General features: G+C 36.2%; 1 protein-coding gene across 2 annotated transcripts in view; it reads right to left on the bottom strand.

Annotated features, from left to right (window-relative positions):
- Positions 1 to 27,469, bottom strand: part of LOC135217138 (cGMP-dependent protein kinase, isozyme 2 forms cD4/T1/T3A/T3B-like) — a 679,403-nt gene that overhangs the window by 142,962 nt on the left and 508,972 nt on the right. The gene's annotated exons all lie outside the window — the stretch shown is intronic.

Consider the following 27,469-nt stretch of genomic DNA (forward strand, 5'->3'; position numbering starts at 1 on the left):
GCTAAGCACCGCCTACCCTATTGCCTTACAAGCAACGGTATCACATGCAAGCAGAACAAAAGCCTGATTTATTCTTCTTCGGACTATATTAGGAAAGAAGTAATGATGGGGTTAGGTTATTTTACTATTGATAATAATGCGGCAACAAAATCCGGTTTACTGTTAAATATGCCGCACCACAGTCTCGAGAAAGGCTGAACGATATAACATTTCACACAATGTAATGGGAACTGTCAAGGAATATCTTGGTATCAATTACGAGGGACAGTTGAGAAGCAGTGTCCAAGAGCAACAGTGTGTTTCCATAAAGCATTGTCCATTTAAACACCAAGATGCATCGAAGACAGAAAGGAACCAGAAAGGTGAACTTATAATCAAATTAACAAGAATCCAGGATGCTTGCTTACAATACCGTTAAAGCACTAGGGCATCGGTTCCATACAACTTTGAGCACTGTATACCAAAACTAACTTATTGCATTTAATGACAACATAGCCTAAGAACAAATGATCAAAGACAACAGAGAGCTAAACTTGCTCAATCTCAGTTCCTCTTTCTGCTGCTCGACCACCACAGCATTCTCGTCTTAATCGCATTTACAACCTGCGCATCAACGAACTCTGGAGGAGACGGACAATGCAAGATCAAAATGCAAATTGATTAATCTCACTTACACAAGAAAGGGAACGTTAACGAGGTAGTTAACCGCCTGACAAACAAGTTGAGTGGGTGTATCATTATGGCAAACATGAAAGTGGATATGACTTCTTCAAAGAATTAGTGTAAAAGGCAAACACCTCGTTTGACAAAGGTTGTGGAGGCTTCAAAAAACGACTTGCGTATTCAGCAAATGAAATATTCATCAGTCGAGAACACCTGTTCGTTTTTTATAACAGTTCTTTTTTTCATGCTATTCTACATCACAGCAATAATGTTCACGCCATTTAGTTTAAGCTGTTTAATCATATCTTCTTTATTGCCATAGTTTCCTAAAGAAGCATAACTGAATTCTATAAACATCTCGGCATCTGTTCCAAATTAAAATTGAAATACTGTACAAGATCAATATATGTTTAATCTGTTGAATTTACTTCTCAAAACCTAATGAAAAGTATGGTTCATTTGCTCTGCGTTTCCATCTCAAAAAACACATATCCATGAAGGAATCTAACCAATGAGAAAAGCATTGAATTCTAGAAAACAAGAATTACATTTTCTGTGCTGAGGGGCACCGTGACAGGGATGACTGTTGATCGAATAAGAAAACCGACAGAATGAGCAATTCTTTCCTCCCCGAGGGTCATATCAAATTGAATTTCTCTTAAGGATTTCATAAAAATAAATTCCAACGTATCACTATCACGTCAAGGAAATTAATGCCAAGTAAAAGTAAAAATATTTTTAAAAAGTTACCCTAGATTCCTTGCAACTTATTTATGCTATTCCTTGAAAGATTACTAGATAAGACGCACGAGACCTTCAGAATAAATAATAATTAGAGAGGCGTCACTAGTCAGACATTTAGTCTTGTTCTTAATTAACTCTCCTGACATATAAAACAGCTCTGCCTACTAACCCATTATCATTGGGACTTCCTGGATCCCCCATCCCTTCAATTCCTTCCTGATCGTGGAAACGAGGCATAACAATGCATTCCAGTTTTGCTACTAAATTATGTCTTTATACGCTAAAAGATGATTGTTTCATGGTCAAGACACGCTATATATATATATATATATATATATATATACATATATATATATATATATGATATATATATAGATAGATAGATAGATAGATAGATAGATAGATAGATAGACAGATATATACATACATACAGGCATGCATGCATACATACATAAACAGGTACTGTTGGCCTAAAAATATTCGTTATATTGCAAACATAATTCTACAGTTTTCTTTACTTTTTAGCTACTAAAAATTCTGTTTAAGACAGTATGTTTTTCTCATTTATGCCAAATAATGTTTAGTACGCAAAAGAAATACTTTGAATGTTCTCTTTACTGAGGCACAAAATTGAAAAATAAACATCATTTGAATATTACGGCTAAGCTTTAAATTCCAATGCCAATGTTAAAATCAAAGACCTAGTAAACATCTGAGAGGTAATATAGAAGACAGAGTTAAATAATAAAATCTTAATCTCAAGTTTTTATATGCTAGCAGCCAAAGACAACCTCAAAGATTAAAACATCTAGAACATCAACCGCTTTATTTATCTCAAACTTATCTGCAACGCATACCATGTATCCAACTTTTTTTTTCTCCTAAATTGTACACTGTTGTCCAACCTATCATAGTCCATTCTTTCAACACGACCAAATCTCTCGATATACAGATATCCATCCTTTCAGTGCCACCATTTTTTTTTTATTACACTTCTACTTATCTCCATTTTTTTCAGCACCCTTGAATATTTCTAGGATGCAGTTAAATTAATGGTATGGAGTGGTCGGTGTTAATTATTGATAGTGAACGGTTTGCAAATGTGAACAATTGGAAACGTGGAAAATCCACGGCATCACACATCTATTTAGGCCCTTCCATTAGAACAAATCACCCTTTCCAACTAGCCAGGGCTCTCATTGCTTTCTCCCCTCGCCACAAGACTTCCTGATTAGCTTGTACACTTCCAACACCAACCAAACGTTTTCCCTCTCTCCACGTGTCCATTTTTTCACATATGCAAAGCATTCACTATCACCAATTAACACCGACCACCCCATGCTATTATTTTCACTGCATCCTAAAAATACTGAAGATCGCTGGAATTGAAAAATGTGAAGATAAGCAGAAGTGTTCATTCAAAATGCACTGAAAGGATGGATCAGAGTATTTCGATAGGTTTGGTCATGTGGGAAGAATGGACGGCAATAGGGTGGACAACAGAGTATTATCTAGAAGGAGAAAAAGACCGAAAAAAGGGTTGGATAGATGGTGTGAAAGAGGTAGAACAAAGGAAGGACTTTAATGTCCAGGAAGAAAAAGACAAATGTTGAAATTGCACGAGTTAGTTCAGCAATTCTACGTCTGAACGATTTTAATGCAAAGAGGAACTGATTCATATGACACCAGTCAAACCTTGTAAAAGCTGCTGGAAAGAAAATCTTGCATTTTCAACTCTGATAAACTCTACAATAAGCCAGGTTTCTACTTCCTGTATCTTTACTCGTAACTCTTCCCACTTCGATTTCGCCATATGTAGATAAAATTGCCAGATCTGACAGTGACAATTTCCTAAGCGTTTGTCTGTAATATACTTATAATTCATTTTAAAGTATCGGTTACCTGAAATATGAGAGTTTACAAAACGTAAACGATTGCTTTGTCTTCTACGCCGAGGCCATTTATGAAACCCAGAACAAAGGATGTAGGCAACGTATACATAGCAATGAGAAAAGGGAACATATTAATAAATGCTCCAAAAAAAACATGAAGAAAGGAGAAGCCCTACACGTTCCATAGTAAAAGACATAACACAACACATGTATAACTCCTGCCTCGTAACAAGTAAATAGATTATCATTCCATAATATCACACTTGAATAAGCTAGTTATCCTACGTTGCAAATATGTGTGTGTGTGTGTGTGTGTGTGTGTGTGTGTGTGGGTGTGTGTGTTTTGAGGGAGCGAGTTGTGACGTAACTCCAAACAGACAAAATTCAGTAAATGCATGCAGAAAACCATAAATTCTGTAAAATATTACATTTATCACTACTATTATGAAGCATCAAATCCAGAATTACGATAGATTCTGAAGCACCAAAAGTTGGTGGCAGTTTACAAAGGAACACTAAAAATAAAAATAAATAATGTTGGAAGTCAAACGAGATTTTCTTTTGCTCACGGGCCAACGAGTAAGTAGGAACATTATATTTCAGACTCAAAATATGAAACATTTTCGAGCAAGTAAATGTCACTCGTTGGCAATTGAAAGAAAGATGAAAAAAAATTGCAACACTAATACTTTATTCCTTATTACAATATACCAAGAAAACTAGTTGCTAATAAGTTGAAACCAAGCGCCTAAGCATCTCGTTAAAACAGAAACACATTCGTGTGTACATATAATGTTGTACGCAAAAATCAAGTATCTTTTCCAATACAAAAAATTCCTTCCAATATTTTGTACATACTCTAAGATTCCCAAAACAGTATATGTCACGAGGTTTTATTTTCTAAATTTCAATAAGTGAAAATCTATGTATAAAAAGTTTTATATTCATATTCTATATAAATGTTTAAATACTGTAATACACTGTATTATAATCCTAGCACCATTACAATATTTACAAAAATATATCAAATAAAATATCGGTACGTGGAAATCTAACAATGGAAGTGAATCACTTTAATGGCTATTAAAGTGACATTGATTTGCCATTTACTGAAGGAGATCATTATAATGGCTCTCTGGAAATGTTAAGTATTCGGGGTGATGAGAAGTCAGGCCTAGGCAAGTTTTTGGAAAACGTCACAGAAAGAAGAAGGGGAAGTGCGAGTACAGCTATTTACAAATGATAGTGAAGGCAAAAGGGCAGCATGAAAGAAGAAAAGGAAAAGGCTCGGCCCCAATATACGTGGACAGAAATTACACGTTAACTCGGATGAACGACAAGGATTAATAGCATAACTGGAAATTCAAAACAACGGAACATTTTTTTCCCTCTGAAGGTGTTGAAAAGGATAACGTGATATCGTGAGCGTTCTGCCGATATTTTCAGCAAAATATATAAAAATAACAAAAGAAACAGACGTTGCAATATCAAGATGGAAAAAAAAGCAGCACGTGGCTTGTAACGGTTAAGAATCATGAGACGATTCGGGAAACGATCAAGAAAACAAAGAGCAGCCTGGAATAACTTGAGATCCTGCTGTGTATGATCAACAAACCAAACCAGTATAGTAAATTGGAGTTAGAGGAAGGGTCAAGGAGGAAGAGTTAAGGACAAGGATGGAGACGGAGAGAGTGGGGAGAGGGACGGAGTGAGATGGGAGAGGCGGACACGAAGGTGGGGGAAAGATACAGTAAACGAGGAGGTGTATTTATATAAAACGTGGGTGTGGACGAGACTGGGAAGGAAGGTGGGGTCCGTGGGATGTCCCTAACCAACGCCCACGAAACCTTCGAGAATAAAATCAGCCGCTGCATCTGTTTCTCTCGCTAACGAAATCACTCTCTCTCTCTCTCTCTCTCTCTCTCTCTCTCTCTCTCCCGGATGTTTGGGGTATGCGAACCCGATCTACTTAGAAGAAGCAAAGTATGCCAGCGATAAAATGTAAGCACAAAGAGATTTAATGCAGTTTCTTAGTTACCAAATATCTGATTTATAACACATACTTCGATCACCTAATTTACATCAACAAAAGAAAGTAGAAAAGATTTGAAAAGTACAACACCAACATACCCAAGAAGCGTGACCTCCAATTTCCCGAAGGCAAGATGATACAGATAAAAAGTATAAACGGAAAAAAACCTTTCATTATTTTCACATTAGTCACCGTCGACCTTCGTCCTGTGACACCACATAACGACACGAAGAAAGCGACCGGAAAACGAAGACGGGCGTCCATCCTAAACGTATCGGATACGCCAAAGGATACAGCTTTCGACCTTGTCCTTGGGGAATGTCCTCTGAATCCTGGGACAATCTCTTCTAGCTGCCAATACAATACAGAACGAGAAAAAATAAAACGAGAAGGTACTCTTATTAGAGGGAAAGTGCCTCGAGTAGAGAATATAACGCAGTATCCACGGGGCGATTGCAAATACGCATTATCTGAATTAAGGTAACTTAAGCTATTATCATGATCATGAAGGGCGTTACGAGGATATAATAAAGTTACATATTCATATATGATTAAGGGTAAAGGGGATTTTACTGCTGCAGAATGAAGACCTTACACACATAGTATAAACTCTTGTCATCATATCCAGTTACAAAAGGCTCAATGGCAATCTCAAAGGCCAATAAATGGCAAAACTAAAGTGTGTGTGTGTGTGTGTGTGTGTGTGTGTGTGTGTGTGTGTGTGTGTGTGTGGCGCTCGAGAGAGAGAGAGACACATTCATTTACCAAATAACAGAGAAAAACAAGCCTAATCAAACAATCTTGCAGCTTGCATGCAAGTAATTCAGCTAGGGAAAAGCATATGAAGTTCTTAGGTACTATGATCATAAACTGCTGTAGTCAAGTCGTAATATGCACTATTTTTATTTCACATCTTTTTCAACTATTACAGCGATAATAACATCTAAATGTTACCCGAATCATTCTGAAAGATTATTCAAGAACAAACGAAGAAGAAAACTCCAGCGTCAAGACGACCGCACGAACTTCACAAAGTTAATTTCCTAAGCCGATATGGTCGTGGAAGCCCCAAACCGGATACAAAGATTTCGTCAAGTAGTTGACCTTATTGATAAGACGGAAGATGCAGCAGAGTTCGAGTGATAGTGCATTAAACACAATAATTACAGAGAAAACCTTGATACGATTGTCCTCGGTGTCAGTCCGCATACAAAATTACCTCTTTACCAACACATCCTCTTTTTCCCAGCCGTCGAGGGCAGTTGCACTTCGATACTTGGAAAGGCAATAAAACGTGTCAGACCATTAACTGGGGAGGTTGGCAAGCGGGAGGAAGCTCGCCTTGAACAACTTATTTCTAAATGCAGGATAAAAATCACATGAATATATATGCGTAATGCATACATACACACACACACACACACACACACACACACACACACACACACACACACACAAAATATATATATATATATATTTAGATATATATATATCTATATATATAATAGGATATATGATATATATCTATTTGACATTTTATAGTCTCAAATAACAAGCCGCAAATACTTCATTTGCACTGAATTTGTTTTACCTCGGGAATAATTTACATTAAAAGGGAAATACGCAATACATAATTGCATCTGCCCATGGTCTGCCCATGGTCTGCCCATGCAAGATTCGAACCTGTGCCTAGTGGGTTTCATACAGAGATGACAGTGACTTATCCATCCAGCCATCAGGAGAAATTTAAGTTGACCTCGACTATTCCTGTCGAATTCATCAACACAACTTAACTATGATCGACCCTACGCGTTTTAGGTTTGATACAGCGATAACATGACTGCCGTTCAGCCACACACATACTAACACAAACTCACAAACATCTATACACATATAAAATAATATATATATATGTATATATATATATATATATATATATATATATATATATATATATATTTATATATACACACTGTACACACATATATAGTGGAACCGCAATGGGACGGGATTTGAGGATTCAAAATGTTAAGGTAATTTGTGAAAAGAGATCAAGATTTTTTATGAATAAATGGAAGCGATTTATTCATGCAGGAGTGGCTGTTTGATATAAAAGTAGTAGGTCTGAAGCCTCCGAAGGTTATTTAATAACTATGAAATGATGCCAGAAATCTCAGAGATGATGGAATTAAAGCAGTAAAGTTGAGGGACTAGGAAAGGGTCGTCAATGGAGTTTGAAGTGGTTGATGTTTGGAGATGATACAGTGTTGTCTGGTGATTGTAAAAAGAAATAGCGAAGAATGTTGAATGTTTGCTTGTGCTTGCAACGGAGATAGTTGAAAGTTACCGTGAGCAAGAGGGATGTTATGAGGTTATTTGAAGACAAATAAGAAGGTACAAAGACCGTCAATATGCATGGTGGAAGAATGGAAACTGTCGATTAATATATGTGTTAAGAAATAAATTTCACGGATGATGGTAAAACGAAAGCAGGATAAAGCACAGGAAAGGTGGAGCAGGGTGTATGTAGATTTAGCAAAACCATGGGGTGTCTATAGAAGCCAATATTCCTCTATTGAAGTAAACAGCTGCAGTTGACTAGAAAACAGAAAAACGATGGAAATCTAGATATGGATTGTTTAGGGTAAGTGGTGGAGGATGGATCAGTTTTTCAGATGGTTTGGTTCCGTGGATAGAACAGTCTTCTATGCTGGTGAAAAACACATAATTCGGTGGAGCTGATAGGAAGGAGAATACCTAGAAAGTGCTGGATAGATTGGAGTGCAAAAGGTATTGGAATGGAAGAGCCCCAGCATCCATGAAGCCCGAGGATGTATGCAAGATAAGAGGAGAATGGCACATAGTGTGTAAAAGGTTCGAGCTCTGCTTTTCATTGTTCTACATAGGTAAATGAAACTGATAGGGTTGTGGAAGTTTTCTGCCACAAGGTTCATACTTGATTCACCATTTAAGAAAGTAAGTGTAAAGGCGCCTATTGTCTTGTTTGTCTCCTTATTCCCCTTACTCAGGGAAACGACTTGTTGTTGAAAAAGTATGCAGTCAAGTTTTCTGTAAGAACAGCAAAAATAATAAAATAATTCCGTCGAGCGTGGTGGTAAATTACAAGATGGAGAGTAAGCCGTTCATTGTTTACAGATAAAATCTTGGATGATTTTATCATGGAACCTAAAGGCATTGTTCTGTCAAGCTAACTCATGATTTTCCTTAATTGCAATGAGTGTCTTCAGCCTAAGATTTATTATAACTTTCGCAGGGACATGCTTCATTTCAATTGCAATACAACTCTTGTCTAACACTCAGTGTACTAATATACAAGTGTTTGTTACAAGATGTGTTTAAAACCTGGTATTAGGCATGTTTTACAGATCGTAAATCCCCGGTGATCTTTATCAATAAGGTTACGAAAACAGCGTAATTAACAATTTCTTTAACTGGAAAAATAAAGCTAGTAAATAGTATGTAATTTCTTTTATGTATAAACAATGAATTTCATATGAAAAGGCAATGAATTACTGTCACTGCTCCTATGATAGAACATAACATGGCGTGTTTAATGATTGCAATGCTTAACCACATAAAATTTTCTGGGAGCTTCCCATTTTCACAGAAATTGTCTAACCAACTCCTGCCCAACATATTTTTCTAGCCCCATCATGAAACCACATCGTGTCTATAAAAAAACAATTGAAATATGTTTGTCACAAAGCAACTGTGCGTTCTCTATTTCTCGTAGCGAATTGTAGCAAACAAGATTATTCTTTATAACGTATGCAATAAAGCATATAGCAAGATAGTTAAGAAGGTTGTGCTTTACTCCAGGATACAGTTTTAAAAGACTAAAATATCATAAATTAGATGAGAAATACTTGAAAACGTTACGAATAATAAATCTACATTGTAGCCTCGGATACCAAAGAACACCATTGCCATGTTAATCTGAAAATCTCCGATAGTCCCCCACTCTTCCAAGTAACAATTAACCACAAGTGATATAAAAGAAACAAATCTTTCAATATTTTTCCTGCTGTGTATCCTCTGATTGCTTTCCAAGAAAAACAATGGTCAAGGATTATACTCTGAATAGTATACATGAGCCCACAATAGGACGGTGTTTGACAGCATAACATTAGGGCATATAAATTACTGCTCATATTTTGATCTCTCATTTTTTTAGCATACCTCTCCAATTTTTGGCATATAATAATGAGTACAAAATCAACATGAAATTTGTTATATAAAAATACATTACACAAAATACATATAACAACATGTACAACCGAATAGCATAAGTACTTCATATGCCATGTAGCTGTATAGTCTAACATACTGTACCTACTGCATATTTTACAACATAACTTCCTCAAAGGAAAATATACAGACAAATAGGGGACTCCGTTTCTACCTAAGAATCTGAACATTCCCGGTAAAGAGGCCATAGAAATGTTAAAAACGCCGGTAAGTAAATAAATTCAGTAATAATTAAAGACTACCAAAGTAATGCCAGAAGTCAGAGAAAAAAATTATTCACATGAGCAAAATTGTGGAATAGGCAATTGAGCCATTAATGGAGTATGGAATGGTTGATGCTTGCAGATAAAATATAATATTGTTTGCGGATACTGAAGATGGAGGAGAAAATGAAAAGTAATACGGGCATGGATAACAATAAATGTTGTCATGGATGGAAAAGGAATGGGAGTGGTAGGCTCATAAGGGTATTTGGGAGGAAAAATAATGGATGACGCTAGGATAGTCGAAGAGATGGGTGAAGGAAGATACTAGGTATGTAGAACAGTTGTGCATAGGATAGAGAAATTAAATTTGGAGTGTCTGTGGTCGCCAACAACGACGACATAGATGTCAAGGTTGGAAAGTATAAATGGAGTGAAGGTTAGTTAGTAGCTGCAAAAGAGAGACTAGAACTGTGGAAATGACCTCTCTGTGATGTGTTCATCCAACGTTAGAAGGACTGAAAGTGTAAAAATGTGGATATAAGGGAAAAAACGATAAAAATTATAAATAAGTGAAAAGATGGGCAAGAGACGATTTGGTCATGTGGGGAAAATGGCCGACAATAAGTTGGTGAAAATACTGCACAGTTTAATGTTATAAGGTAGGCGGAGAGGAAACCAAGAAAGCTCTGAGTAGATGGATTGAACAAGGTACTTGAAATGGAGTACCTGAGTGAGTTTGAAAGTACAAGTGCATTTGGGTGTGTGTGTGTGTGTGTGTGTGTGTGTTTGAAGCATTTCTTATGAAACTTCTTTGTAAAAGCAAGTTAAGATTATTGCTGTCGTAGCTTTCTGCACAAGGATTTCATCCATTATTCAACAGATTTTTCTTTGGTGCCACCCCTCGTTAGAGGAAATAGGGTAATGCACCACACACACACACACACACACACACATATATATATATATAATATATATATATATAATTATATATACTATATATATAATATTATAATATATAGATGATATTATATATATATATATATTATATATGGGCGTGCGTATTTATATGAAATGTCTGAGCTCGCACGGGAGCACTATTTCCACTGACATAAGAAATAAAATCCAGGTAGTTTGGTCGGCGGGTGCGAACAGTTGCTGGAACCGGATCTTTAGGCTCTAAAACCCTGGCTTACAGATAAGGATTTCGTGGGAGGGGTTGCATACAAGAGACTTGCCTCCCAAAATGTCATTCCATTTTTCACATCAACAACCAGTTTTTGCTTTCGATACTCGGTTGTCTTACTTCCTTACTTTGAATGCTAGCCTCACGATATTGAAGACTGTCAATCACATATGATAATAAAACTATGTCGGGATGTATATGACTACTAACACTAACAATTACAATGTTCAATGACGAAGATATTGATATAAAAATGGTAATTTTTGTGAAAAAAAAAAATAGTTAATCAGGGACAGACGATAAAGACACTTCGTTTCAATAGTCATGTAGATATATATAGTGTGTATGTATATATATATATCTAATAAAAGGAACCCATAAAAACACCAAAATATAGAGAGAAAAGTACTATATTTCAGAGACTGCTGTCTCCCTCTTCAGGTAGATGAATGAGAAAAGATTTATATGTATATATATATATATATATATAATAATATATATATATATATATATATATATAGATATATATATATTATATATATATAAACGGACCTCTAGTCATCCATCGTGTGCTTTGGTGATAACTCTTACTCACTGTAAATTATTGCCTATTCACGTTCTCATGAATACACGACCATAGCCGTTGTAACAGCGGTCACTGTAAATCAACGAACCAATAAATTAAGACGATTCCTGACACTTCCAACAGGCTTTTCCTTGTGATTCACAGGAATGCCCGAATCGTGAACACACAGGCAGCAAGGAGGCCCTTCTGGAACGAGGAACCACGGGATCAAGGCTAATTGCCAAAGTCCCTCCCAGCTATCGGCGCTAGACACTCCAGCCTACGACTTCTGACGTCATTATACGTCACAACTAATCACCAGGAAAAAGTTCTTTTCATCCGTCGAGGGAGACGAAAGCAGTGTAACCTATATGGTAATCTTAATGAGAAACATCCTGATCACACTTAACAATTATTCGGGACCTGTAAAAGGATGACCAACGAAGACATTGAAGAGACAAGAAAAATACCATGACGTCAGTGGTTCAATGACGTCACGAGGAAACAATGACGTCACGAGGAATGCACAGTGTAAAGTTGATGTGAAGTGGGCCGTTTCTCTGACGACCTTGTCGTGAATAATGGATTTTAGAGCACCCCACACGACCTCCGGGAATCTTCCCCCAAAATTTTACATTCATCTTAACGTCTTTGCCTTATTAAAAGCAATACCGGAATTGTCCCTTGATCACCGTCGACACAAAAAGTGTAAATCCGGAAAGAGGTTACCCTTAAATAAACAATTATTACTGAAAATTAAACATATAAACGTCTTAAAAAACAATCAATACAAGATTAAGAATCGTACACCTCTAAACTCATCAAACTTTAATTCCGTAAAACCCAGATTCCTGCGAAGAAAGACACGGTCGGTGCAGCAATTAACTCCCCCGAATATTGCATCATTCACGGTAGTTAAAGAAGTGAAAGTAATAAGCTCGTTAGAGCCAAATCACCAACGGCAATTCATACGTACGTCTCGTGGTGACAAATGATATACATGAACTACCGGGTTATAAGCACAGGAAAGCGCATATTTCTTTCTTATCAACTTATTATCTTAACAAGTCACGCAATGCCACGGCGTTGCGAAGAATTCGGTGAACACGAATCGCATCTCACCGTCAGTAATCACCTCGAAATTCATCACGCACATCTGTTCTGGTGCATCTCGCGCCAAGCTAAGTTCAAAAACTCTTTGTACACGAAGAGTTTTTTGAAACTGAACAATAAAAAGAGTTTTTCAGTTATTTGCGCAATGACAGATCAAGCATGATGCAGATGTTTCGATTACATTATATATTCATTATTTTGTCCCGGTAGAAATATTTACGACATACAAAATTTGGCGTAATCCACACACACACACACACACACATATATATAAATGTGTGTGTGTGTGTGTGTGTGTGTGTGTGAGGCAGAGAAAAACAGACAAGGCCAAAAGGAAATAACAGAATGATGACATAAATGAAGGAGGCTCACCAAGGCTATAAGAATTAAAGCGGCTGATGCCCAATTACAATGAAAATTGTAAAGGCATGACAAAGCAGCAGACTGAAATGGCGCCTGACATACCTTTCACAGGAAGAATGGTATTGTTACGAGTCCTCAGATCGCAACCAGACCCATAACAGAGCATACTTGCAATCTGGAAGTTAGGCGACTGTGCCGCTACTGGGTTCATACAGGCCATAGGGCTTGCGACCTCATCCCAAGACATGATGAGAATTAGAAGGCTAACATCTGGCGCCATTCAACCTCTAAGGCAAAAAGGCGTAAAGTAATAAGATATATATATATATATATATATATATATATATATAATATATATATATATACATACATACATACACACACACACACATATATATGTCTATATATTATATATATATATAGGAAATCTACGATTACCGAGTATAGAAATAGCGAAAAGTGGCTTAAGCCTTTTTTTTTTTATTTCACTTATTTGAGTATATAGTAACCAAGGAAGAGTATAATTTCACATTTATGAATGATGATTGTTTAAAGATATATTATACTAAATAGTTCAACGGAATTTAAGGAAAACTACTCAATTCTTCAAAGAAAATAAAAGGACATAAAATGTCAAATTTGACTTCCATCAAATTCATATAATCTCGACTTCGATATCCTAGGCCAATATTACCCGAAATAATGAACTAAGAGAAAGACCGCTCAAACGCATGGATACTACTTTCCTCTACAGGAACCCTACAGGAAGCTTAAAAAGGTCCAGAGAGTGCCCATCGTGCAACGCACTATGAACTAGATGGAGCAAAACACACATTTCGTGATGAAAAGTGCGGTGGCTATTTCCTATGGTAATGAGGAGTGGGCAATGAACGTCCGTGGCAGAGGAAAAGCGGAAGCTGTTGACTCTGAACAGTCACGATCGGAATGAGGAAATGAAGCGCTCGACGCCATAAAGCTGTCGGTGGGGGCATGGAAAGACAACCCGGGGGCGGCCACAGAAAATGAGCTGTGAGTTGGTCAGTCGGGAACGCGGCCAAGAATGATGCCAGTAGGGTTGGCATTGTATTTGCTCTCGGTGTCTGCCGCATTGCAAATCATGCCGATGAAACTGATAGCATGCAAGTTGTAAATGACTTTTTCCTTGCTTGCTATAATGAATGATTTGCCTTCCACACGTGACTTATGGAACAGTGAAAACGCAAAAATATTACACAATTCCAACTATTGAAATAGAAAACTTGAGACTAAACATTGCTGATAGATAGTCTACAAAGAAGTGGGCACTAATCAAGAAAGTGAGACTAAACGTTTATTCTCTTTTCCCAAGGAAACTGTCCTGTTCCTAACAAACATAAATAAGAGAAAGAAATCTAAAATACCGAAATATCTTGAATTTATATGAAGGAAGACACTCAACCTGAAGACGAATTTTTAATAATTTACGTAAAATAAACAGGTCAAATTCATGCCAGACTTATTCTGACATTTATACAATATAAACACCTTTCCAGACAGGGAAGCAGCGCAAAACAATGAATGAAGCCAGGTAAACATTAACATCAACTAAAACTTCCCACTTCCGCTTCCAATCCAACTCCAAGCAACACAAACGCACCATATTTGTTAAGACAACTTTTTAAAAATCAGCCCAAACACTGGGTAAACTTTATAAAAAGGCCGACCGCAACTTCTTTCAGTCACACATTATGTAAATTGTCTCCACCTTCACTTCTTATTTTCAATCGTAAGTCGTAAAATGGCCCCGTAGCTGACCTATTTCTCCCGCAATTATTCAAATGCCATCCACGCCCAAAACAACTATGTGCATCCGGGTAAGTTCAAGTGCATTGGTATAACCTTTCATAAAAAAAAGACTGAGTCTTACCGTCCCGCTGCTTCGCTCTGCGCTGAGCAACGCAGAGACGGTCGCTTCGGAGTCGAATTTCATGAGCTAGATCCTGCTGGTTTATGTCTCTCCTACTTGAAGAGGAAGCGACAAAAATTCATAAAAATGTCCATGACAAGAGTTTAAACTTGAAATTTAAACATATCGATGCCACGCATGGCTTTCCCAATGCAGTTACAAGAATCAGGACTTCTCACCAGTTTAAACCGACAATTCCGATATACTTAACAAACAACATGGATTTTTATATACCACAGATAACTTCGCTAGTGGTCGCAGAGGAAGACCCCAAAATAAAAATCTTACAGACGTTGATAGGCTGACAACCCAAGGTCAAATTCTCAAGCCTTTAACACTGTGTCACCTTACATAATGAGAAGACTGCTGATCATACATGAACACTCTAGGGTCGACTTCCATTAAACAACCGTTAACTAACAATTTCAATATGAGTGGTAACCCCTTACCTGCAAAGGCCCTTATTGAAAATGTACAAAATATTATCTGAGGGGATGCAAACATATACTAACCACAAGGTAAGGAGGGAATCCGTAACAAGTGATGAACTCATTCTAATTGCCCTCAGGTAATTTCTATACAAAACTCCATCATAAGGGGTAATATTTTGGTGATTTTACGTTCTTTCTGTAATCCTAAAACCTACAGACTCTTGTCAGTCCATCATAAGGGGTAATATTTTGGTGATTTTATATTCTTTCTGTAATTCTAAAACCTACAGACTCTTGTCAGTAATGTTTTTTAATGGGAGGAATGTGCAATTAGACAAAAATGTTGATAGATAAAACTCATATTCTGCTAATCATGTACCTAAAACGAACTAACAGGACACAGGTAGAGACTAATAAAAGATTCTCAAACCTTTTTAGGATCCCAATTAGCTGATGGAATGCTAATAAGCGAGGCCACGATACCCTCGTGACTGAAGGAGCAAAACAACTTGAATATTAACTAAGCTTTATCTGTAACAGCCAACCAAGCGTCATAAAAGGCGCCTCACAACTGCAATCATCCCTAAAACGATGCAATCAAAGTCTAAAACATAAATGATTCCCTGTATAATTTGCATTAACTCCAAACGAAAAGCTGTTGTACATCTGGCGCTTATGTAGCTTAAAAATCCTGGCATCTGTGATTAAGTTCACATACAGTCCGCAATACGGTTATAACACTGGTGTATAATAAGCATCTATAGTTAATGAAGAGGCTCGTACACAATAAATAACTACATGAAAATTATGTTTCGCTGGCAAACAAGTCTTACCACCTCTTCAAATGGCAGCCGCCATCATTGGATGTAAATTCTCTCGTGCACCAAAAATTCCTCGGCTTGATGGCCACAACCAGTGAACTGACAAGTGGTATTAAGTTAACCGTGCCCCTGGCAATTGCAGATATAAAACGGAGGCATAATTGTAGATAACGCAAATGAAGACAGCGTTCTCATACGCAAGTGTGCAATCACAGGAATAACTGGCTACATCCTTCCACTTCTGCATTCATGTAATAACCATCTTCCTCCACTATTATTAGTCAGTCACTATATTCCATGCATTATCATATTATTTTACTATTAGAAAATGTAGTCATTACGGGATCATAAATTTCCCGAAAAATCAATACTATGCAAGTTCCGAAAACAACTTTATTTTGCAACGCAAATATAAGCACACATAAATTACCAAATTAAACTCGTTCCACTGAATACTCATCGCAATTTTTGGTTATTTGCATCTCTGATTAACGACCAGGACAAAAATGATCCTTCATAAAGCAACTACAGGGAGTGCACTTTTAAAAAAGATATAGGAAGTTGTGTCTTTACGATGATAATTCTGAAAAGGATATGTAGTATAGTTGTTTCTTTACGAATAACATAAGTTTTGAAAAAAAAAAAAAAACAAAAAAAAAAAAAAAAAAAAAAAAGCGCCGAGTATGAGGTAATCGAGGAAACAAATATGTTAAAACAAAATCACGTCCACTTTTATTCGTTTTTTCATATTTCAAATACGTAACTGTAAAAACTCACTACAAGTCGTGAGCGGAGTAAGTGATATTCTTCTTCATTCTCCCCTCTCTCCTTGAACAAAACCTAATGCAGCATTCTGTTTAAATCGACCAAGGTCACCGTGGAAAGGTTATATTTCAAGAACGCTAACAAGGTGGAACATGGTTGCCTCAGTCTTTGTATTTTTGTTTGTAGAGGCAGCTAGGAGGCAAATGTTTTTCTGTGGGGGTAATTCCCACATCTTACTTTGCACCCATATATATATATATATATATATATATATATATATATATATATATATATATATAATATATATATATAATATATATATATATATATATATTATACATACATATATACACATACACACATATATATTAAATAATAAATATATACATAAATAAATAAATAATATAAAGATAAATAAATAAATACACACATACACAAACACACACGCGCATAATATAACGCCATTTCCAAACGTCTGTTATCTTTGTAATAAAGTAACTACCGAGTTCACATAATGGCTTTTTCCCAGCATAACATCTGGCGCAATTAAGAGTCCTGTTACATGTAACAGTCATTTACGAAGACTAAAATTAAATTTAACCTTACCTAGAATCTTGATCTACTGGGAAGCAATTTCTAAACACATTTATACTTAAATCCAGTCATTTTCCCGAAGAGCGAAAAGGACTTCCCCTCCTCCATATCAGCATAAGTCGGAATTCCAAATCCACATACTGCTATCGAGAGTTTCTTCATATTGAATGATTTCATTTTAAAACAGGGCTCATGCGGCTACTGAGTAACGTAATACTCTAGCGTTGCAATTTGAAGAAAAGACGCGCGAGAAATTTTTTTCAACATGCTGTTTTATTTTCTTTATATGATGATCAATGTTGTCCAAGTTAACACTTGAGTGTCAGTGAAATCTTATCAAATCACCAACGTTTTATTTGGCATAATGAACATAATGAAAAACCAGTTGGTCGGTCGTACAAGTTTCATCTAGAAAGTTCAGGAAGCCAAGTAAGCTGAATTGGCCTTTAATTCATAGTAACACTTCCATATGAAGTGGTGAGCCTATGCAATAATAATATCATGCAAATTCGACATACCAGTTTCTTCATCAATATTTTAAAAGCTTTCTAAAGCGACACTACCTCATAACGGCCCCCTTTTACTACAGCATCATTCATAACAATACCGTATGTAATCATTACATCCATGCATCCACTGCATGCGGATGCATCTAGAACCAACTACAGTTTCCTTTAATTCATCAAACCTGTTTTTCTTATACCTTCCTTTTCTTCCCGTCTGGGCCCAAGAAGGACTAAATTATAGTAACCATTCAGTCCAGATCTTTATACAATAAAAGTACTATGGCAAAGTTTACTTGATAAAGGATTTGCTCTCGGCGTTTCATTTCCCAACTAGACACAATAAAAAGGAATAAACCTGGAAACATGTCAGCTTGCTACGAATCAATCATATCTGTAATGTGTTGGAAAACTATTTACTAAACAAAGGAATAAAATTTGTTCAAAATCAGTTTCTAACTGCTATTACATCGAAGACTAATGAGGTAATTCTGTCTCTAAGTTTTAATATATACATAAGGAAATATTACAAAATCATAAAACTTAAATCATAAAACGCACTCCTGAACACTAATCGTGCCAGCAATCTAATGCAAAATTACCCATTTTTCTGCACTGAACTCATAGAAAAAAATAAAAGGTGATATCGACCATGCAGATTGGTGAACCCAAGAGTTATTTGCACAGTAACATTACCGTTTCAGAATTAGTCAATTGGCAGCAGTCTCTCTCTCTCTAACATTCGATATGTTAGATTCGAGTACTGGAATAAGCTTCTTAAGAGGTTTATTTAACTTATATCAAAAGTCTACGACGACCACATGATCTGAAGAATTCTCTACAAAATAACATTTGTGGTTATTTCTATAAAATAACAATCGTGGTTATAAAATGACCGAGCTCCAAAATGTAGACCTATTCAGGAAATAAATGACGTCAATAGCTTAAACACCAAGGCAACGGAGTTTTATAATGTTTTTCAAACTTAACTTTTACCTCAAGCAAGATATAAATGTCTTTTAACAAACAAAAGCCCTGGCAATGATCTGTAACTTGGTTTACCAACTCATGCAATAAGAACCAGGACGTGCGCGCATAAGAGACCACGGGTCCGCATAAACAAACAATTTGCGCCAAACAAATGAGGTGCGCAAGCTTTACCTAAGGTTCATGTCGGTGCGAACTAGAGTGGCCATTTATAAACATCAGTTGCTTATTTATGTGTCATTAAGACGAAGTAAATAACCTTCAACTGCCAGATGAAGAAAACTGGTTATCCCCAGTGTGAAAAGATAACAGAGCAGCTAAGCACGGTACTTGACAAGTGTTAAATGGGTTATAATTTATAAAGGGAGTATACCGTTCTTTATACATCCCACCACCAGATGGTGGCGGAAAGGAACAAAATGTAGAGCATTACTGCAAATCTATGCCTTTGTTTATGCGAAGAGGACTTGCTGAAGATAGAATAAGCAGTAGCTTGTCATGTGGCATCCTTTAGTGCCATTTATGGTCTACTGAATTATTTCCCCCCTCTTTAACAAAACGCATTTAGAAAAGTCTTCATGGCCGGTTTTAAGACTATTCGGCCGATTGGATCAAATTGGGCCCCACGCCACACTTACCGTTTGAAGCCTCTTCTGTATTCTAAAAGGAATAAACCGCTACCAAAAACATGAAATGAAGAATGAGGAAGTGTTATTCCTAACATTATTTTGCATACTATATTAACAGACAATTTTTACATGCAAAAACATTTTTATATTGGACGTAAAAAAATCGTTTTTTGGTTAAGACAAGCATACTACCAGAAATATAAATATGCACCAATTTTCAATTTTCTAATAGGACCCCGTAATTCTCAGCACCGGTCCTGAAAGTCTTAACTGCTTTCACAGACAGATATCAAAAAGCCATATGTTAGCTTGGTAGAACTGCAAAGGAGTCATGATCACTTCACACTTATGTTAACAAAATTACGTGCTTGAGCAGTGGACTTAATGATCATCCTTAAAGAGAAAAGCAAATTAGGTCAAACGTCCCATTTTCAATAGAGAAACATATGATATTCTCGATAGAACTGATACATACTGACAGATGCAGGCTTCAATTTTTGCCAAATAACCGTAACATCCGTTCCAGATGTAAAATAGTCTTAACTTATCTCTGGAAAGGTAGCGAATTGGCCTTAGCGTTTTCGTTCATCATAACTCAGAGTACCATGTCTGAAAATACCTAACACAGCATAACCTACCGGAGAGGAAGAACATAAATACGTGCTAGATCTTATCACGCATCCTCCCAACCAAACCTTCCAGCAGAAATAGCAGCAAGATACCACTTGGCTTCACTTCAATCCGCCTAAAAACACTATTCAATAAAACAACAAAGTTCCAATAAAAAAGAAAAACCCCACAAGCAAAAAAAAAAAAAAAAAAAAAAAAAAAAAAAAAAACTGCGAACAAATCCAACGTATTCTCATAAGAATAATAAGCAGAAAAAGTCAACTGGACACGGCAGTCTTGATTCAGGAACGAGAGCGGAATGCTCTCCTGGTCTTTCCTTCAGCTGGAAAACCCCCAGGGACTCTTCCTATCCTTTAGGTGATGTCAATCTCCCTCTCCCACTGGGCAGAACGACTCTGTGCTCGATCAGGTTAAAATAACTTTACCCTTCGATCTGAGGTTGGGCATGAAGGGCCTCGCCCACTCCTCCCTTCATTCCTTTCGTGGCCTTCCTGCTCAACCTACATCATCAGTTGGGGCTCTGGCATTATGGGGCACAACAAGGGTAGCGGGCATCCGGATCACTGCTTGGAAGAGTAACACACCTCCTGGGAGAGGACCTGAAGCAATTCCTTACAAGGAATGCTTCCAAGAACGTAGACATGAAAAAAAAAATGCTTTCGCAAATAAAAATGACATGCAAACAATAATATATAATGATATTAAAAACATTTTGGCCGTATGATAACAGCCTATCATTTGAAAAAATATGACGCTTGTCTAAGAATATAATGAACTTGAAAAGAATATATCGCGTTCTATTTGTCTAAACGATCAAAGCAGAAGTGCTTCAATTTTCTATAAGGTTTTGCGACTCAACGAAAACAGACCTCCGTGAATTATTAGTAAAAATGGAGAACGTTTGATAAAAAGAAGCTTGTTGGAATGAAGCCTGATAACACAGAGAGTACTAAGAATAAAGAGTTAAATTCGATTATGAAAACTCTCGAATAACCTGATCAGTAGGTATATTTGCATTACTCCCTTCAGAGGCACGTGCCTGCGTCAGCCATTAACTTGCACGTTCACAAAACTGATGAACATATAAACGTGTCGTCGCTGACGTCAACAACATTCTTTTAGAATCATGTACCCGAAAGCGCGTCCTTCCATGCCCGGTTCTTAACTGCGTCGTTAAACGAGAGACGAAATGTCACGAGACTGCATAGTAGATGCATTTATTCTGGAGTCGAAGAAGCCATCTCCTGCTGAAAGGTCATGGTAAAGACAAGGCGAAAATGGCGTCACAACACCTAAAGGTCGTCAACGCAAGGAAAATATGGAAATGTTATTGTTTCATGAACATAATACCAAAGAGCATTAATTTCGAGATTACTTTATATATTTCAACCAGTACGATTACCAACAGAACTAAGTAAACTTTAGAATCAAATTTCGCGGATTCGGAAAATCAAGGACTACGTATACATATTTGCATTTAGTTCCGTTGAATAATATATATATATGTTATATATAAATTATATTAAGATATATAATAATATCTATATATATATATACATTAAAATATCTATATATATAATATATATATATATATATATATATATATACTATATATTGCTACTTTCAAAATGCATATTTCCCCTCTTTGAAATGTCATGTAGAATTGTGCAACATTTTTTCAGATTTCTAGATAGCTTAGAGATAGGATGTCTTAAATCTGTTCAGATTTCGCATTACATATTGTAAAAGAATATATATATTATAACGTAGAATGTAAAAAGAGAGAGATTTTCTTTGTCCGTTCGAAACTATGATTATTTCCCCTTTTATGTCAACACTGTAAGATTAGAGGGTCTGCGAGATCCGTTTGCTTTCCTATTCTGTCAACGCATTTGATAACGAGCTCAAATCTTCATTTGTGTTTTGGAGAATCTGTCATTGTATGTGATAAGCCTTCTGCTTCGAGCGATCGAGTAGAGTACGGTCTGTTGAGCAGAATAGACTCATACGTGTATGTCTTTGCCGAGTCCCACTTGGGGATTACACATTTCTTTATGAAGATTGGGTCAGATTTCGAAGCCTCTAGAAGAATTATTGTCTCAAAACGTTTTGTGTCATCTCCTCAGTCCAGTTTTCGCAAGGGAAGAAGATTTCATTATATCATAGAACCTCGAGGCGGTCAGATCTCTCTCGCTCTCTCTCTCTCTCTCTTCCGCGACATCCTTGAGGTTATATTAACGTAACGTAAATTGGTCACTCATAACTTAGAATTCCATATTTGATATTTCTTAGGGTTTGTTTAATGTTATTTAGTTTTTTTTGTGGAATCTGAACAAACATTGTTTCGTAACGGCGCCTGGTTTTTGTGAAAGTGTGATACAAGCTGCAGCAAGAAAGAAAGAAGTTGGTATACCAAAAAGGTAAAGTGTGTTATATTTTTATTAGTTGCAACTAATAATTGTTAGGAACAGTGATTAACTAATAACTAAAAGTTAATGGGAACAGTGGTTAACTAATAACTAATATTTAATGGTTATGATGGTTTGGTTAACTAATAACTAATAACAGGTGGTTATGAAGGTTTGGTAAAAACTGATGGTTACAATGTTTTGAGTGAAAAGATTTACACTTTCACACATTGCAAATTTCTGTTTTGTGTTTGTTTCATTTTGTGCATTTTTTTCATTTTCTTATTGAAGTGCGCCTTTTTATTTTGATATTGTCCACATTTTTCTGTATTTTCATTTACATTCACAATTTAATTGACTTAGTTGTTTTCATTGCTTAATCATTGCATATTTAATTAAATTTAACACTTGTTAATTAATTTGCATTTACTTAGAATTCTTTTCAAGTTTTATTATTGTTTAGTACTTGTGAATTAATTTCAAATTTTCAATTATTGCCTAACACCTTTGAATTTTGATTGAATTAGTTTTCTTGAATTTTGTGATAAATTAATTTTGATTTAATTTTACTTAATTTGATGCAAGAATTAATTAAACTTTACTTTGTTTTCAAGTAACAGTAATTTTCCCTGATATTGTGAATTTTACTTATAAATTTTGAATTTAATAATAAATTTTTGTATTTAAAATTTTTATAAGTGTTTTCATTTCTGACCAGTATATTTTCATTTGATTATATTTATGTTAGGTAGAAACATAGAGTGGTAATTGATTTGCTTTCCTTCAATTTACTTGAAGTGACTTAGAACCAGGGAAGTACTTAGACTTCTGAAATCAGGGAAATACTTAGACTTTTAAAGTTGTTGATGGAGTGATGCCCTTTGATTAATTTAATTACTTACAAGATCACCGCACAACTGTTTTGATGAACTTAGTCTGATTTTCTGCAATACTGGTAAGTGTTAAGGGATCACTGTTGCCTTTAAAGTATTCAGTCGTTTAATACGTGTTATGAGGGTTCAGGTGTCTGGCTTTTGGTGAGGTAATAGTTGATGAATGGTAACCAGATACTTGGCACTTCGTAACAATATATATAGCAAAACAAACTAAAACTAACCAGTGGTAAAGCCCTTGAGGTAAAAACCTAACCCTTACACCTTGATTTTTATACTCGTTAAGCCTTTGTATAAATATACTATATATGTGCAAACTGCATCTTACATAGCTAAGGACAAAAATAAAGAAATTAAAATTAAATATATACCTTTATCTTTATGAACTTCCTTGCGAATAGCTACAGAATATCAAAGCTTCAAATGTATACCCATAACATAACATAAAACACCGTAAATGAAAGCCAAATATAAGTTAACAACGATAAAGGGATTGGCCATTTGATCTATATCAGTGCTAAGTTAGTAACCAAACTTGTGGGATAATATCAAAAGTTGAGAAATGAACCCTACAAAAAACCTACAAGCAGATTTGTTTATTCATCTTACTGACTCAATGTACAGCTAGCTTAGATGAAACGAAAGGAAAGTGTAAAGTCGGGCGAAAAGACGAGAGCCATTTAACTGATTAAATGACAGTCAAGCGAACATTTGAAACAGGCGCAAAAATATTGCTCACTACCACTATTCTAACATACCGAAAAATTCAATAAGAGGCCGTCGTTCATTACAAACCTTGACTAGTCCTTTGACCTAACCCTGACCTTAGTGGCCGATATGAATGAGGAACCCATTAGCCTACTTGAACTTAGGACCTTCACGGAACATTTGCAATGTCTCTCATCTACCGACATCTAGGGGATTGGATTTCTCTAAGACCTGTATTTGAGAAATCTCAAGTCCATGTGACAAATTTGCCACTCAAATCTAGCTTTGCTTCGATCTGTTAAGATCTTTCCATTACATAATTTACTAGATATTTATACTGGTTTCACTTGTTACTGCTTGTAATATGTTAAAGTTTTGTAGAACCATTAATTTTTTTTTAAAGTTATGACTGAATCAAAGGCAACTCATTTTAATGCCCATAACCTTAACTTTTCTTTAAATAATTTTTCTTTACATCCTCGGTGGCTGAGCTGCTTTTGGTTACAGATACTACCAATGTACAGCATTTCGGCCACTTTCCGATGAGATGAAAAAATGTCCACCTTCCTGTGTTAGGATGCCTGTCCATCACTTCAACAGGGGTTAAACCCTACTCGGTTCAATTCCTTCTTTTCTTATTTACCTCATATATCAGGGAATTGGCGGCCAGCTCATTTCGCCTATGCAATGAAAAGTTGTGACCTAAATAAAATTGAAAAACTCACTTAACTAAATTTTCAGTTTACAATTCTGTTTATAACAGTTGAACACTGAAAACTATAAGTAATTACAGCAGAAAAAATAATGGAATAACGACCCGGCTAGATGATTAAAATTTAATTTTCTTCATTAAGCGATTCACTAAAATTGCCGTTTTCTTTTAGTATTCACCTAATGAATTTCATCACAGCTCCCCCTGGTGAGATAAAAAAAAAATCCCAAACAATCGTATCTTCCGACCTTCACCAACTCTCACACACTTAGCATGACATCACCCGCAGCCCGAACTGGAGCAACGACGTCATAACAAAGAAGCTGAGAGCCCAAAGTGCTCCCCAAGAGCCAGGGCATCACGAAATCCCTCACGTTCCGGCTACGAATCCTCCTTGTTTTCCACCTCGTCAAACCACCTGTCATTACCGACACGCACGGTCGAACTCTTAATGGGGCATAATTGCGATGTCCACCTGGCCAGAAGAAAAATCGCCACCTGGTAATCATTTCCCTTTAGGGATACTGCAAGCCCTTACTTTTTGCTCTGCATTTCTTATGATGTTCCCTCGGGGTACAATTGACAATAAAAACTGCTTGCAAATTCCTGCCAAACTTTAAAGGACTTAAAATCTGTTAATGTTCGAGCGGTTATTTGAAAAACACTGCAATTTTGGAAAGTTAAACATAATGCAAAAATATCGAATACGATATCAAACATCTACCCCTAAAAAGATAATTAACGTAACTATCAAGAACAGAGAAAAAGATTCATTACTGAACTGCAGTGGGACCAAACAGTGACGTTCCGACAACAAACAAACTTATACTTTTAACTGTTAAATTTCCCATCATCATTTGCAAATATTTTCTTTCATGTAACAGTTTTTACCGTTATTAACTCACCTTCACTAACTATTTCTACCCTCCCGTTCGACACAATCAGCTACTATTCCTGATAACAACACTGACAGGCATATAAAAATACACGCAATCATCGAGGAATCTAAGAAATGAGTCATAACATAATATCTGACTAATGCAACATTTAAACTCTCATTAATTTTTCCTCCGTAAAAAAGGGTCATTTTATTTCTTAAATACGTATCTGCTCACGAACACACTGCCCTTATACATCGCTACACATATTTGAGTCTATTTTTACCTCAAATCTAATAGGAAAGGTAATTCACAGTAATAAATCACACTTATCTTGACCTCGTGACAGTCTTCCCGCCCACCAAAAAAGCCATTTTCACCTGTAAGAAAACCAACCTAAGGCCAAATAAAGGAAAATGACAGATCAGATCGCCTTTGGCAATTCAGGCACTTTCTGGGCGAGATTTCACTATTTGCAGTTTTAGGCTCTAAATTCTGAAACATTTTAAGAATAGAGAATTGTCAATTAAAAGCTATAAAGACCTGGAAAGGTTTAAGGAAGTTTTATGATTTCGTACGCAGCGTCTCATTCATTATCTTGTTCACAAAACACAATGAAACAAAGCTTAGTTTCCTAAATGATAAACGGTAACCTCAATGTCATTGTTACCACTTGAAGATACAGCACAGCTATAAGAGAGCAGTCCCCCCACCCTCAGGGGAGGGAATCAAATCAAAAACATCCATTATGGTATAATCGTCGGACTCCTCGGGGCTCTTGACCCAAAAAGGATGTCATACATCGCTCACCCCCAACTGCTCCTGCATTCTAGCTCACTGTTAAACGACAATGCATTTCTTGCTCTCTGCTGAGCATCCTTACCAATTATGCTATCTGAGATCCCCACTATCATACTTAAATAATAAGCCAACAACGCCTTAGCACACGACACGGGTTTTCGTCTTCCCTTCTTCAGTGGGTCGGTCTGATGTAGAAAAACAAACAATACTCTTGAAATATTGTTTAGCAATTACACTACAGTTCAGACGTCATGTAGGGTTGCAAAGGTGCAAAAAGCACCAAGCCTGCAAAATTTTGCTGCCCCATTTTTACTTGAAGAAAAACTATTACGTTCGCGTGGAATTGTTTTTAAACAGCTTTTATAAAAAAGAAAACCCCATTAATATAACCATCAGAAAGTATGAATGTCAAAGTGCAATCATTTTTACACTATCCGAAATATTAGAGAAGAGAGGAGTGGAATTTTAGAGAGAATATACACTTTCTCAAGGTTTATCAATAGGAGTCCACGTCCAAAAACACATACTACTTCTCACTTCGTTTTCACCTCTCTCCATTTAAAGATATGAACGATCACCCATTCGAAATTTCTCTCAGAGAAAAGAAGTTCATGTTAAGAAAGGGAGGCTCGAGCTTATTTCCAGTAAAAAAAAAATAATAATAATAACCACGAAAGTGATAATGTGAAAGACAGGTATAAAAATAACCAGGAAAATATAGAACTAAAAATAAT

This window comes from Macrobrachium nipponense, chromosome 7 (assembly GCF_015104395.2).
Source record: "Macrobrachium nipponense isolate FS-2020 chromosome 7, ASM1510439v2, whole genome shotgun sequence".
Classification (NCBI taxonomy): domain Eukaryota; kingdom Metazoa; phylum Arthropoda; class Malacostraca; order Decapoda; family Palaemonidae; genus Macrobrachium; species Macrobrachium nipponense.